Genomic DNA, 13,189 nt, shown 5'->3' on the forward strand with positions numbered 1-13,189 from the left:
TACCTTTAGGGCCAGTTTGGGAATGCTGTAGCTTTTAAAATAATTGCTGTTAGCTGTGCTGTAAAAATAATCAGCTGTGAAGAGAATCAGTTAAGTGTTTGGTAAATTTTGTTTCAAGAAGTACTGCGAGTTTTTAAAGCAGTTATGGACGTTTGATAAATTTTACTGTTAAACTGCTGAGAGAAAATAAATGACTAAAATATCCATAATATAAGATAAAATTTATTTATATATATAAAAACATGTACATATAATATTTTTAATTGTCTATTATAATAATTTTTACTAAAAATAAAATTTATAATATATTTATTTTATTTTTTTTCTTAAAACAATTGATAATTAAATTAATAATATAGTGAAATAAATTTAATAATAATTCGACCAATAAATTGATATTAATAAATTTATATTTATGAATTATAATACAAATTTTTTTATAAATTATTTTGTTTCCAATTTGAATAAGGATAATTTTGGATTTAAGTAATAATTTTAAGGATATTTATGGAATTGTATTAAATGATAAAATTGATTTTCAAAATCAGAATCTAAAAGCTACTCCTTCCCGGCTTTTCAAAATCAGCTGTAGGAGAAGCTGATTTTGACAAAAGTGATTTTGATTTTTTTTTACCAAACACTAAAACTAGCTTTTAGATTTTCAAAATCACTTTTAGATCTCTTAAAAGCAATCCCAAACGGGCCCTTAGACTCAGACACTCGAGCTCAACTTGTCTCTTTTTTATTTTCCACACACGCTTTGAAAAAGTTGCTAGATCACAATGCTAGCACATCGAAAAATATTGATGCAATGGCATCCAACTCACATTTACATCCTGTTTTTAGTTGATGATGTTTAAATTTGCACTGCATAAAAATCGATTTAATTGATTAATTAATAAATTAATGGGTAGATGACATGCATAACGATGTTTCACTTCCTTTCAAAATAAAAATAAAATAAAATAAACATTAGTTAATGGTTTTTTACTTTAAAAAAAAATACTTAGTCATCCAAAGAAATTTTATACGAGTGGTTGGTTATCACTTTTCTTCCTCAATTGAGAATAATTGAAAAAAGACAGTTTTCTCTTTTTACGAAATATAAATGGAGCAGATATTTCTCGAATATCAGTGAAAATAGAAAATCCGGACTACGTTTCATACATTTAATGTATAATAATCTTAATAATTATATGATTGTAAATATTAATGGTTTTCTAATTGTAATATTAATAATAAAAATTAAAAGAAAAGAAACTTTGTGTGTGGTAATGGGACATCCCTAGTACTACTTAATTAATTTATTCTCTCATAGATTTTGCATGTCATAAAATATTAATTAAGCTCAATTAGAATTGCATATCTTTCAATGGTTTTTTATATTTAAATATGTTTAGAGTAGAAAATTTTCAATTTGGACTTATAATCTGAAATTAAAATCTGGGATAAGTTGAAAATGGTAAGAACATACTTTTATAACGTTGACAAACGGTTTACAATATTATAAAAATATATTTATACCGTTGTCAACTTGTCCCAAACTTTTTAAAAGTCCAAGATCTTGGACTAGATAGGCACTCATGTTTAAAATGTGTTATAGTGTTGTATTATTGTTATACATCTTATATTAGTTATTTTTATTTTTACTACTTTTTTAATTATTAATACAAGATGAATAGAATTGATTATTTCTTTTATTCTTCTCTGTTGTGAATGGTGGGGTCTTTATTAAAGCAAATTAAGAAATAATAATGACATACTTAACTGTTATGCCTACCTAATTAAGAAATAATATATTTTAATTTATAGGTAAATTTAATATTTATTATCAAATAAACTTTTGGATAATATTCCGCTCATTCGTATGTAGTGGAAAATTAAACATTTCCATAAACAAAAAGCTGATGATCGGCTTCTTCCACATTGGCAATTTAACTATTCATCAAAAGTTGTAAACGATTATAGATGTAATTAATTACTTTATCTGGAAATAGCAAAATCATTAGTTAAATTAATACTACTTGGACTTGGTATTTGGAGAAGCAGGAACACATATATATACATACATGTATATGTATGTATATGTAATAATTATCTAATGAGAACGTTTCATTTTAATAAGGTGAGGATTCTATTAATAAATTAAGAAAAATATAAATTTTAACACACTAATAAATAAAAAAACAGAGCCTGAGATGTAGAGGATGCAGAGCATTAGGTCGAATTACTATAACCTAATACGAACTCAATAGCCAGGTAGCTAGCTCCCGTTTTAATTTATTATATGCACACAGTAATGGGTAAAAGCCTATTTAGTCTCTATATTTTAAGATTAATATCCATTTAATCCCTATATTTTTAAAAGTGTCTCAAAATATCCATGCCGTTAAAGTATTGATACCCCTACAGTTACTTTTTATTTTTTTTGTCTTACTTTTACAATATTACCCTTTTATAATAATTTTTTTGTCTGGACATTAATAAAAAGAAAATAATTAAATTACCAATTTACCCTAAAAATAAAAATAACAATTTTATATTAATTTTTAATTGTCAAAAATTAAATTATCAAAAATTGTATGCAAATTACCAAGTGTGCAAATGGTGCTTGCAAAAAAATAATATAATTTTTTTAATTTTTTAGGGTTAAATTGGTAATTTAATTATTTTCTTTTTATTAATGTCCAAATAAAAACATTATTATAAAAGGGTAATATTGTAAAAATAAGTCAAAAGAAATAAAAAGTAACGGTATGGGTATCAATACTTTAACGGTATGGGTATCAATACTTTAACGGCAGGGATGTTTCGAGATATTTTTAAAAATATAGGGACTAAATAGACATTAATCTTAAAATATAGGAACTAAATGGACTTTTACCCCACAGTAATTATACTTTTTCTTTCGTTTTGAATGGTTTACATTTCCGTTTATAAGTTTTCATGGGCTGAATTTTGTTTTTTCAACTACATCATACACCACGATCAGCTCAACTATAACATAATACTTAAGCCTCAATTACGGCACATGACAACAAAAAATCTTCATACTAAAAAAAAAAATCACACACTAAAATCTAATAAAGTAATGACAAAATTTTGAGTCCAACCTAATCTACCAATAAGTGAAGACGTCATTCAAATTGTGGGGAAAAAAAAATCATAGTGCATTAGAAGAACTCAGTTCTAAGACCAAATAACTTTGTCAAATTAATAAACACAAAAAATAAATAAAAGATAAAATCATAAAAAGATAAAAAGTCATCCTAAGTTGTCTTTTTACTTAGTTCTTATGATCGTGATAAGATATTATAAGGTAGTGTGGGCCTACTCATGTATGAGTCTGCCTCAATACCTTATAAAAACGCATAAAACTAATTCATACTTAAAAGTTAGCTCAGTTAAAGAATGCTTCTGGCTCATCTTATTGACCTAGTAACCACTTAGTACTCAGATGTGGGATAGTATCCTCATCTGGAGCAACATGCATGGACTCCCTCCCCAGTTGGAACCTCCTCTTTGTTGCGACTACTAGCGGCAAAAGCGCGGTTTTATGCTGGGTCGCGGTTGCTGCTGACGGTGGCCCGGTGGCTGGTGCTGGCAAGAAAATGAAGACTGCTGCTGGTTTGTAACTTCGAAGGTTGAAGAAATGATCACGCCTGGCTCATTTCAATGCTCAAGAATGTCAACATGCATTTTAGATATCTTTTGTATTTCATTCCGTGTGGTAGCTAGACTCCTGCACCACCCAGAGTCAAAAATTCAATATGACTAAAAGTACTTACAAAATGTTCACTACAAGAAAAATGAGATAAGACAACAGGAATACAACAACACGCATGCTATACTTGTTGTAAAATATGGTATTCAACAACGTTTTAGGATCGTACGTTGCTAAAAGTTACTAAAAATTTACCATTAACAACGTGCGTAATGGCACGTTGTTAAACACATTATCACAACAATTTTATGTTTGTGGTGGATTCCATAAACCAAATGACAACGCACAAACTAAGCATGTTGTTAAAAGTTTTATCTTCAGCAACATTCAAATAGGTACGTTTTTAATAAAAATATATCACAACTTTCTTTTGCTCGTTGTTATTTATGTTCAACAGCATGCTTCTTGGTATGTTGTGAAATATTTTGTTAATCACTTGATTATTTTTATTACCATTTTCATGTCTATAAAATTAACAAAGCCTAAAAAATAATAATAACAAAGCACTAATTTCATATAATAAGTGATTTTTTATATAATAATTCAATTTAAACGTTTAGGATTTGGTATTCAAAATTTGAATATATTAATTAAATGATAAATACTTATTAGATTAGATTTCAGATTTTGTAATACTATTTTGTATTAAGTAAAATCCAATTAAATAATAGATAAATGTTATGCCGCTAATAGAGTTTGTTTAGTATTTACTTATCTATATATTATTTCAACTAAATTATCAAATATTAATTTGAAATGGCGAATCAATAATCACATTATCTATTTGCTTTTTTGTTATTACTAAATATTACTTATTTGATTGTTAATAAATTAGTAAAAAAATAATATAAAATTTAATTAATTATTATGAAATAAATAAAAATAAAAATACGAGACAAAGAACGGAATGTGTTATAAAATGGAATTCTTTTTAACATATATACATGTGAAACAAAAACGGTGCGTTTAAGGTTCATGACCAATGCTCCTCCCTAATGTTTCTACCCCCAGTTCGCGAACACTCTCTCCATTTAACACTCTTACCCAAACACCCATCACTCTCTCAAGGCCAAACCCTAAAAAATCAACCCTGCACTCAATCAATCGAGAAAACAGTGTCGTTTTATCACCGTTCAAGTATGTTGCTGCCATGCCGGTAATATTGTTTGAACACCCTAGCCCATTGCTGCCGCGTTCGATGTATTGTTGAGGAAACATAATCCGTTGCCGCCGCGTCAAAGTTCTTGCAATGAATAGTCGGGATTTACTCGCCTTTGGCTCATCACTTTGTCGCAGTTCTCACTCTCTCCTAGTTTGGTCAGTTTCGTTTTGCCTCCCAGTTCTCTATTTCTTTCACTTTATCTCGAATTCCCCCAATTAAAACCTCAACATTTCCCGATTCGCAACCACGAGCCGATTCCTCACTTGATCTAGATTCGGTTTTTGAGGTATTTAATTTCTAATATATCTAGTTAATTTGTTAATTCAAATTTGATATTATTATTATTTTCTGATTTTACGCTTTTTTCTGAATTTTCACTCTTTCCATTGTTGCTTATGTTGTTAATTCTGTTAAGATGCATACTATTATACATATATAGAATTTGTAAAGCATTGCAAACCTGTTTTTTAATTATTAGCTCACCACAGCTGCAGTAGCCATCTAAGAAGAAAAGAAACCTCGCTGGGATTCCACATCTTGGTGCTAGCACTATGGAGGCACAGGTATATATGCTTTATCAATAAAAACATATCAGGAAGGTGTGCCCATTGAAATATCATAAGCTATTGTTGAGGCCCTGAAATAGCTGGCTGCTACTACTGTAAATGCACCCATGGTTCCTGCTGAGGTATTATTTAATCTACGTCTCTATTCTCTCTATTCTTGTTTATATCAACATGTGACAAGTAGACATATAAAATATAATTAATAGCTTCTAATCCCTGCATGGCTTAAGACCTTCGTGGAAACCTCAGTTCAGTTGTCCCCATGCTTCCAGTGATGAAATTGAGGCTAGAATTAATTAATTGGTGGATTTGGGACTCTTCATTGTATTCTATGACTACATGAGCCATTGCTCTATTCATGTGTAATTATAACTTCATACTTTTATTATTTTTCTTATTATTGTCGGTTTTATCAGAACTTGCTCTATTTGTTACACTTGCAGAGAAGTTGGCAGACTGGTTACAGGTGGAAGTGGTGTGAAATCAGTGGAAGTTTAATTTTTTTTAATTACTTTTAATGGTTTTTTAATTCAACCATTCTATTGAATTAAAAGTCATGGCACGTAACAAATACTATAGTTTTTTAATTGTGATCTTGGTTCAAATAACTGAAGTTTGATAGTTGTATTTCAAACCATATCAGAATGTCATTACATTTCATCTAGTTTCTTGAAAAACGTAAGCGACTGTCAGAAGTTTAAGCCTATTTAATGCATCATTCCTCAATGATAGTTAAATGGTATTGTTCCTTTAATTTGAATTTTCCTTTTTACCTATTTTATCTTAACAGGAATAGCATTTGGAGTTACGACACTTGTGGCACGACCAACCGCCCTTGTATTCTTGAGGTTAATGGGAAACTTAAGTTGCAAGTTGAATTTAAATGGTGATTACTAAATGTCATTTTGTTGATGTAGTTCTTTTTTACTATACATTTGTTCTAATGCGTTTGAGATTTTGTACGAGAATTAATATATTATTAAATTTTTTGGATTGATAGTGTTTTATTTTTTGTTCGTTTTATATCAATTGTAGAATTTAAGTTTTACAATGTAGAGAATTACAGAAAATTAAAATTTTTGATAAATTTTTTTTTAAATACAAATTTATGATAGAAAAAACCTATCATGAAACATGTCACAATTCAATTAAATTTTTGTACCAAAATCTAAATTCATCTCTGTAATATCCATTGCTGATTTTGTTTTTCTATTAGTTGCTTGTGCTAAATTATTTTCAATGTTTAGTGAATTTGGTCTTGCTTGTGCAGGAATTGATGACTTTGGGAGATTTTGAGGTTTATTGCTAATGCTATCATGGAGAGATTGAAGAACTGGATTTGGTTAAGAGTTTTTGGTAATATTTTGATCAATTACCACTGAGAAAAAGAGACTACTATAAGAATTACTATTTTGCGTTATTAAATTCTTGTACATTTCACAATTGTTAAGAATATTGTATTGACAATTACAAGAGGATGTTAATGGAATCTTTTATATCAATATATTATTAGTTTTATTAATTTGTATATTAATAAACGTGTAGAGCTTTTAATGAAAATGTGTGTATTCTTAAAGCGAAATGTTATTTGCAACTTTTGTCTGCATGTTGTTGAAAATATACAAGCAAAATAAGGTTTCAGCCACATTTATTGAATGTAGTTAAATATATTTTAACAAGCAGCAAAAAAACTTTTAACAACGCGCAGAGAATGTTGTTGAAAATATTCAACTTAAGACAACATCAACATTAACAACGTGCCTTCAACAACGTACATTACACATTGTTAAATCCCTTTAATGCAAATTTTGAATGAACAAAGACCAAGCTTTATTGTTGAACAGGTAAGAGCTCCTACATTTGGACCAAGGACTGTGTATCATTATTTTTGTAATGAAAATGATGTTATTTTTGTGTGTTTGTTTATACCTTTCCTCTTAACATAAAATAGATTCATGATTATGTCATGTCCAATTAATGGTGTTTATAACAATAAAGAAAAGGAACATATTCTAATTAGTTAATGTCAACATGTAGCTAATTCAAGAACTTATGACTTTGCGTCTATAAGTATAGCCTTATGTTTCCACTTCTCATGTGCCATAAACTATACGCCATACAAAGATGATGAGTGCTGCTGCTCTATTTCTTACAGTTCTTGCATTTCTGGCCATTGCAGCCCAAGCAAGAACATTGTCTTCAGGTGAAAAAAACTTTTCCTATCAAGAATCATCTACATACATATCTATGACGAGCTTCATGCATATCGCTTGCAATACATCTATTTAATTGGATCCAAATGTTTTACTTGAATATTTAGGCGAGATTAAGACTAGATGCATGCATTTAACATCATCATCATCTTCTTCTTTATCCTCTTTTAATTTTTGTTACTCTTTATCCCTTCTTTCTATGGAAGTCCACTACCCTACCTTATACTAAAAACTTAAATCAAAAGTTAAAGGTTGACCGAGCTTTATAATTAAAATCCATCATCAGTCGATGTAGTATAATGTCCTTAACACCCTTTTAGGTCTATTCTGACTTTTGACGATAGAAATTCCAAATCCAACGGCCATGCAAATATTAAAGATTGCGAGATGGAATTAAATTCTAAGCTCTGATAATACCTATCTAATTAACTTCAATGGCTTAAATAACGTTTAGAATCTGCCAATATATAGTTCTATATTCGAATAGTAAGGCCGGACATGCTATTTAGGTTTCTCATCAATTTATTCATCACATTTGCTACTAATCCCGTATTTTTTTATTTAATATCGTACAGATGAGAGCTGGCACAACAAAATCTCCATGGCGATTGAATATGGAAGGCCTGTAAAATCACCGCCTCCATCACCAAAGTCATCACCACCAACCAAGCATATCACAAGTGTCAATGGCAATTATGAGCCATCAGTATCAGAAAGCCAGTTAAGTGCCACCAATTCACCTGACAATGGAAAGATCAAGAAACGTTCACCTCCACCGCCTCCAGCTTCATCAATTTCACCAACACAATCAGAGAATACTGCTTCTCCATTCAGCACTATGATAACAATGGTAACTCATGATGATCAAGATTACGGCAGGACCAGGAGCTCGCCTCCTCCTAGTCCTAAGCCAGCGCCGCCTACACAATATGATTTATCAATTACTAACGAGCAATTGAATCATCTTCTAGGGCTGTTTATTTAATTAGCTTATTCTTATTTAAACTTGTACGTTCAAGTTTTTGGCAGATAGCTGTAGCTAGAGTACTAGTGCCAGTTCTATTTTCTATGTATTCTAGTAGTGGATCATGCATGGAGAAATAATAGGGTTGCTTGTGATTTTGAACTTAGGAAATATATGAAAATATATATAAAAGGAAAAATATGGCTGTTGTCACTGAAAGTGTATGCGCTTGAAGGAGTCAATAAAAATGGCCTATTGTTTATGGCAATTGGCAAGTTGGCAATCTCTCTTACGTTTGTTTTAATCCGTTACTTACCGGATGCTTCCATGGATATTGGTTCGTTGTTTTTTCAGGATGTATAGGTTTGAATTTCGCTCATATGCACGTATGGCAGACGTAAGATATGAATTAAAAGATTTTAACGGTTTACATATATTTACTTAATAAAATTTGATGTTTTGAGAAAAAGAAATCAATGACCAAATTGACAAAAGAAAAAAAAAATCTACTTTACAAGAAGCACATAGGACTAGAGACTAATAAATATATTTAGTGCTTCCTGAGAAACTCTACTTCAAATTAATAAACACAGCAGTCACTGCGCATCCTTTGCTTAAGGCATGATAAATCTTAAGCATTCTTAGTCGTATCATTGTCATAGGAACTGAGCTAAAAGTTTAAGGTAATAGATAAGAGTTTATAACTATAATATTAAAGAGAACTTTCAACTAATTAGCATTTATAATTTTTCTACACATATATACATATATAGAAATTCTTTGTTATGGGCGTTCTCATTTTTTTTTTTCATATGAAAATACTATTACATCATTTTATAGTTAATTGAGCACCGACTTTATTAAACCACATTGTTTAATAGTGAATTAAATATTGACTCTATTAAATATTATGGCTTAATAGTATGTCGTAAAAAAAATGAGGGCTTCTATATAAAAAAAAAAAATTGACAAATAAACATTTATAGATAAAAATCTCCTAAATGCTTCTTACCCAAACAATATTATATTATTACTGCAGTACTGCTGTATGTGTTTTTGCTTTCTTTAGCTACTCCACAAACCATCATCTAATCACATTTGAATCAAAAGAGAAGTTACTTACGTGTGCTGATATATCACATTTTTATTATTACAAAACAAAATATAATTAAAGATACGCGTGAAATTACTTTATAATTAATTGTTACACATTACGATGGTTGAAAGTTTTTCGTTGTACTCCGTCAAGTTTTATGAAATGTAAAATTTGAACAATTATAATGAAGAAATTATGACTGATAACAGAAAACCTAAAATTCTGGGTTGGCGGAAGTTATAACATCTGAAGAACAAAATTTAGAGGGTAATAACATGTAAACGTTAAATTTGAGGAGGCCAACTAGTAAATATTACATATAAACTGGCGGAATGTCTACTTGAACCATTCTCTTTCTTTTTTTCTTTTTTATTTATTTATGGATGGGGTTATTTCAATCTATTAATTTCTTCTCTACACCCTCTTTTTAGTTAGGAATTTTATTATCTAAATAATTTTAAAAAAATTACTTAATTAGTTGTTTCTTCTCTTTCTCTTTTCAATTTCACAAATTCTCATTAATTTATTTAGATATATTATTTTAGTTGCACATAATTGGTATCATTAACTAAAGGGAACATAGTACACCCTTTAAAAATAAACAGTAACAAATTCTTTTCAGTGTCAAAGTTAATAAATATCAAGAAATTAATCTTTACCAAACACAAAAGATAATGAATATCAAGAAAAAGAAATTTTTATATACAGAAAGCATGAAATAAAGATCATTATATGGTAAGCAAAGCCAAAAAAAAAAATGAATTCAAAAGAGAGTGAAATGTGAGAGTAGAGAGAGAATATGTAATTGTATGGTAGAGAAAGAAAGAGATTAGTGAACAATAATTTTGAGGTTTTTAAATTTTAAATTTTTCATAATGAATTTATTTTTTAAGCTGGGTGTAGAGAAAAATTTGATGGATTCAAATAACTCCACCCTTTATTTATCTTTATTTATTTATTAAATATAGATACGACAAGATTTTGGTAATCTAACCCAATTGAATAAATGACACCCAAAAAAAAAAGGTACTGACTTTCTTCTCTTCTATGTAAAAAAGATATGATTTTTCTTCTAAAATAAAATTATAAATTTGCTTTAGTTTCCTTCAATTTTATAAGTCCAATTCAACCTTCTTTAAAAGCTGCACTGCATTTTGGCTTTTTTCATTTCCGTATTTTGGGAGATATGCTCAATCAGCATTTACTATATTTGGTTTATATATACATGAAATCACATAGAAACTATTGTATATTTTTTTATTTGGATGAAATTTCCCTCTAATTTTAAACTGTTCGATAATGTTTTCTAAAAGTTCATAGTCATTCGCAAGTTTATGATGATAATTTAATTGGGTGTTTATGCAAACAATTACTGTCTCTTGTATGAATTAATTTTGTGATATTGTGTGATAAATATGGTGTTGATGTGTAATGAAAGTATCCTTTCGGTCCTATTTTCTTCTTCATTTATGGCATGCCATTCATATTTGCATTTAGATCAAGTTATGGCACATTTTCATCGTTTTTTTTTGTCGTTCAGTCAACAGGGTTTACAACTGCTTAAAAATCGATTGAATTAATTAAGTTAAAGGGCTGATGTGCATTAAAAAGTAAATAGCTAAATTGGTCTGTGGAAGCTAAAGTAATTATTTTGTAATCATTTCAAGAAACCTGTGGGGTGTAGTAAGACATCCCACTACTGCTTTATTGATTAATTTATTCACTCCTACATTTAATTTGCATGTTATAAGCTGTTAAGCACATTCAGAGTGACAAATTAATTTTCTTATTACATGTTAAGAGATAAATACATTATGAAGTAAAATCATATGTTCGCACATAGATTAGAGATGGCAGAAAAGCCCGCCCGGACCGGATCCGGACCGGACCCGGCACATGCGGGCCGGGTTTTACCCGGCCCGCGTGCATGAAAAAAGCAGATCCGGGCATTGATTTTCAATGCCCGGCTGTTTCCGGGCACGGGTCCGGTCACAGCACCAAGTACCCGGCATCCGGACCCGTGCCCGCTTTTTATTAAGTAAAAAAAAAAGAGGAAAATATAAAAACCAAAATTACATTTTTCCTTTACCCAATTTCCCCCAAAGTCCCAAACCCAACCGGCCAACCAGTGAACCAACCCTAAATCGCAAATTTGAGACAAATCTCAGAAATCAGAATCGTCACCTCCTCCCTTCGTCTCTCCACCATTACCAGCAACCACCACCTATCCTTCACCGATGGCGATGCAGTATTGACAGTTGACCGCGCCTCTCCCTCCACGAACCGCAAAGCACAGTCGTCACTCGTCAGTCCGTCAAAGAGCTCTTCACTATTTGGTCAGCTTCTTAGCGGCAGCCACCGCGCGACGGAGTTCGCCACCAAAGCTGGTCTCACACTCTCACTCCTTTGTTTTGTCACCATATCAGCTGCAAGCTTGTAACCCACAGCCACGACCCACAAGGTAATTTTTTTTTTGGCTGTTTTTTCAATAAAAAATGTTTCTGTGTTGTGGCTTAGCCATTATTGTTACTAAGTGGTAAAGCTAACATCAACCGACGCTACAGGAGGTTGATTGAAAGATAATGCTAAATCATAATGACCCACAATGAGAAAATCTTCTAATTAAGCTAGACCTCCCCCCGTTTCTTCATCATTTTTATGTGCCTTTGAGTAGAGAGTTAGGTCTGTGGAATTTGTGAACAAAAAATGTGTGTAAAGCATCATATTGCACAATGGCAGTGTAGAAAGCTAAGACTTCCTGCTGAAATTAAGAATCTTATTGGCGCCACAATTAATAGGGTGCCTTGGTTTGGTGCATGAGCCACTCTTTTTGAAGTTTTAAATGCTGAATTTCGGTTGACGAAATGTCAAGGTTAGCGGCACATGGGTCTGTTTGATCAACAATGAGACCTGTGGCAGCCCCTGATTATTGATCAGGACACATGGGTTCCAGATATAACTGGAAAAAAAATTTATCACTTAGATGAATGTGAAGCATATGCTTTCAATATATGCTTAATTAGTTTCTTGGATGCTGGAAGTGTTTACGTTGTTAATGGCTGCACAGAACATAATAAGAAAGAGCTAATGTTAAACACCCTCATTATGTTGTTGTAGTAGTTTTTCTATTTCATATGTGTGTTTCATTTGGAATACGTTTGATCTCATTTATCTGCAAACTACAATCGTTTTGATATAGCTCACAGTTCACAATTTACAGCTGATCAATTGAACAATTTCTGGCATTAATTCCTGTGTGAGCAGCACTTTTAAGAAATGATAAGTAACTTGTATGTGGTGATCATGAGCTGTACTGATAATTACTTTAATATTGTGATAACATAAATTATATACGTTCATTTCATAAGCTTGCAAAGTGAGTAGTACTGGCAAGTATCTCTTCTGCATATTTGTGATTATGCACTAGGGGCCATCTAAAAACTACAAAAGAATTGGCTCACATT

The sequence above is a fragment of the Citrus clementina genome, unplaced genomic scaffold, assembly GCF_000493195.1.
Source record: "Citrus clementina cultivar Clemenules unplaced genomic scaffold, Citrus_clementina_v1.0 scaffold_7, whole genome shotgun sequence".
NCBI lineage: Eukaryota > Viridiplantae > Streptophyta > Magnoliopsida > Sapindales > Rutaceae > Citrus > Citrus x clementina.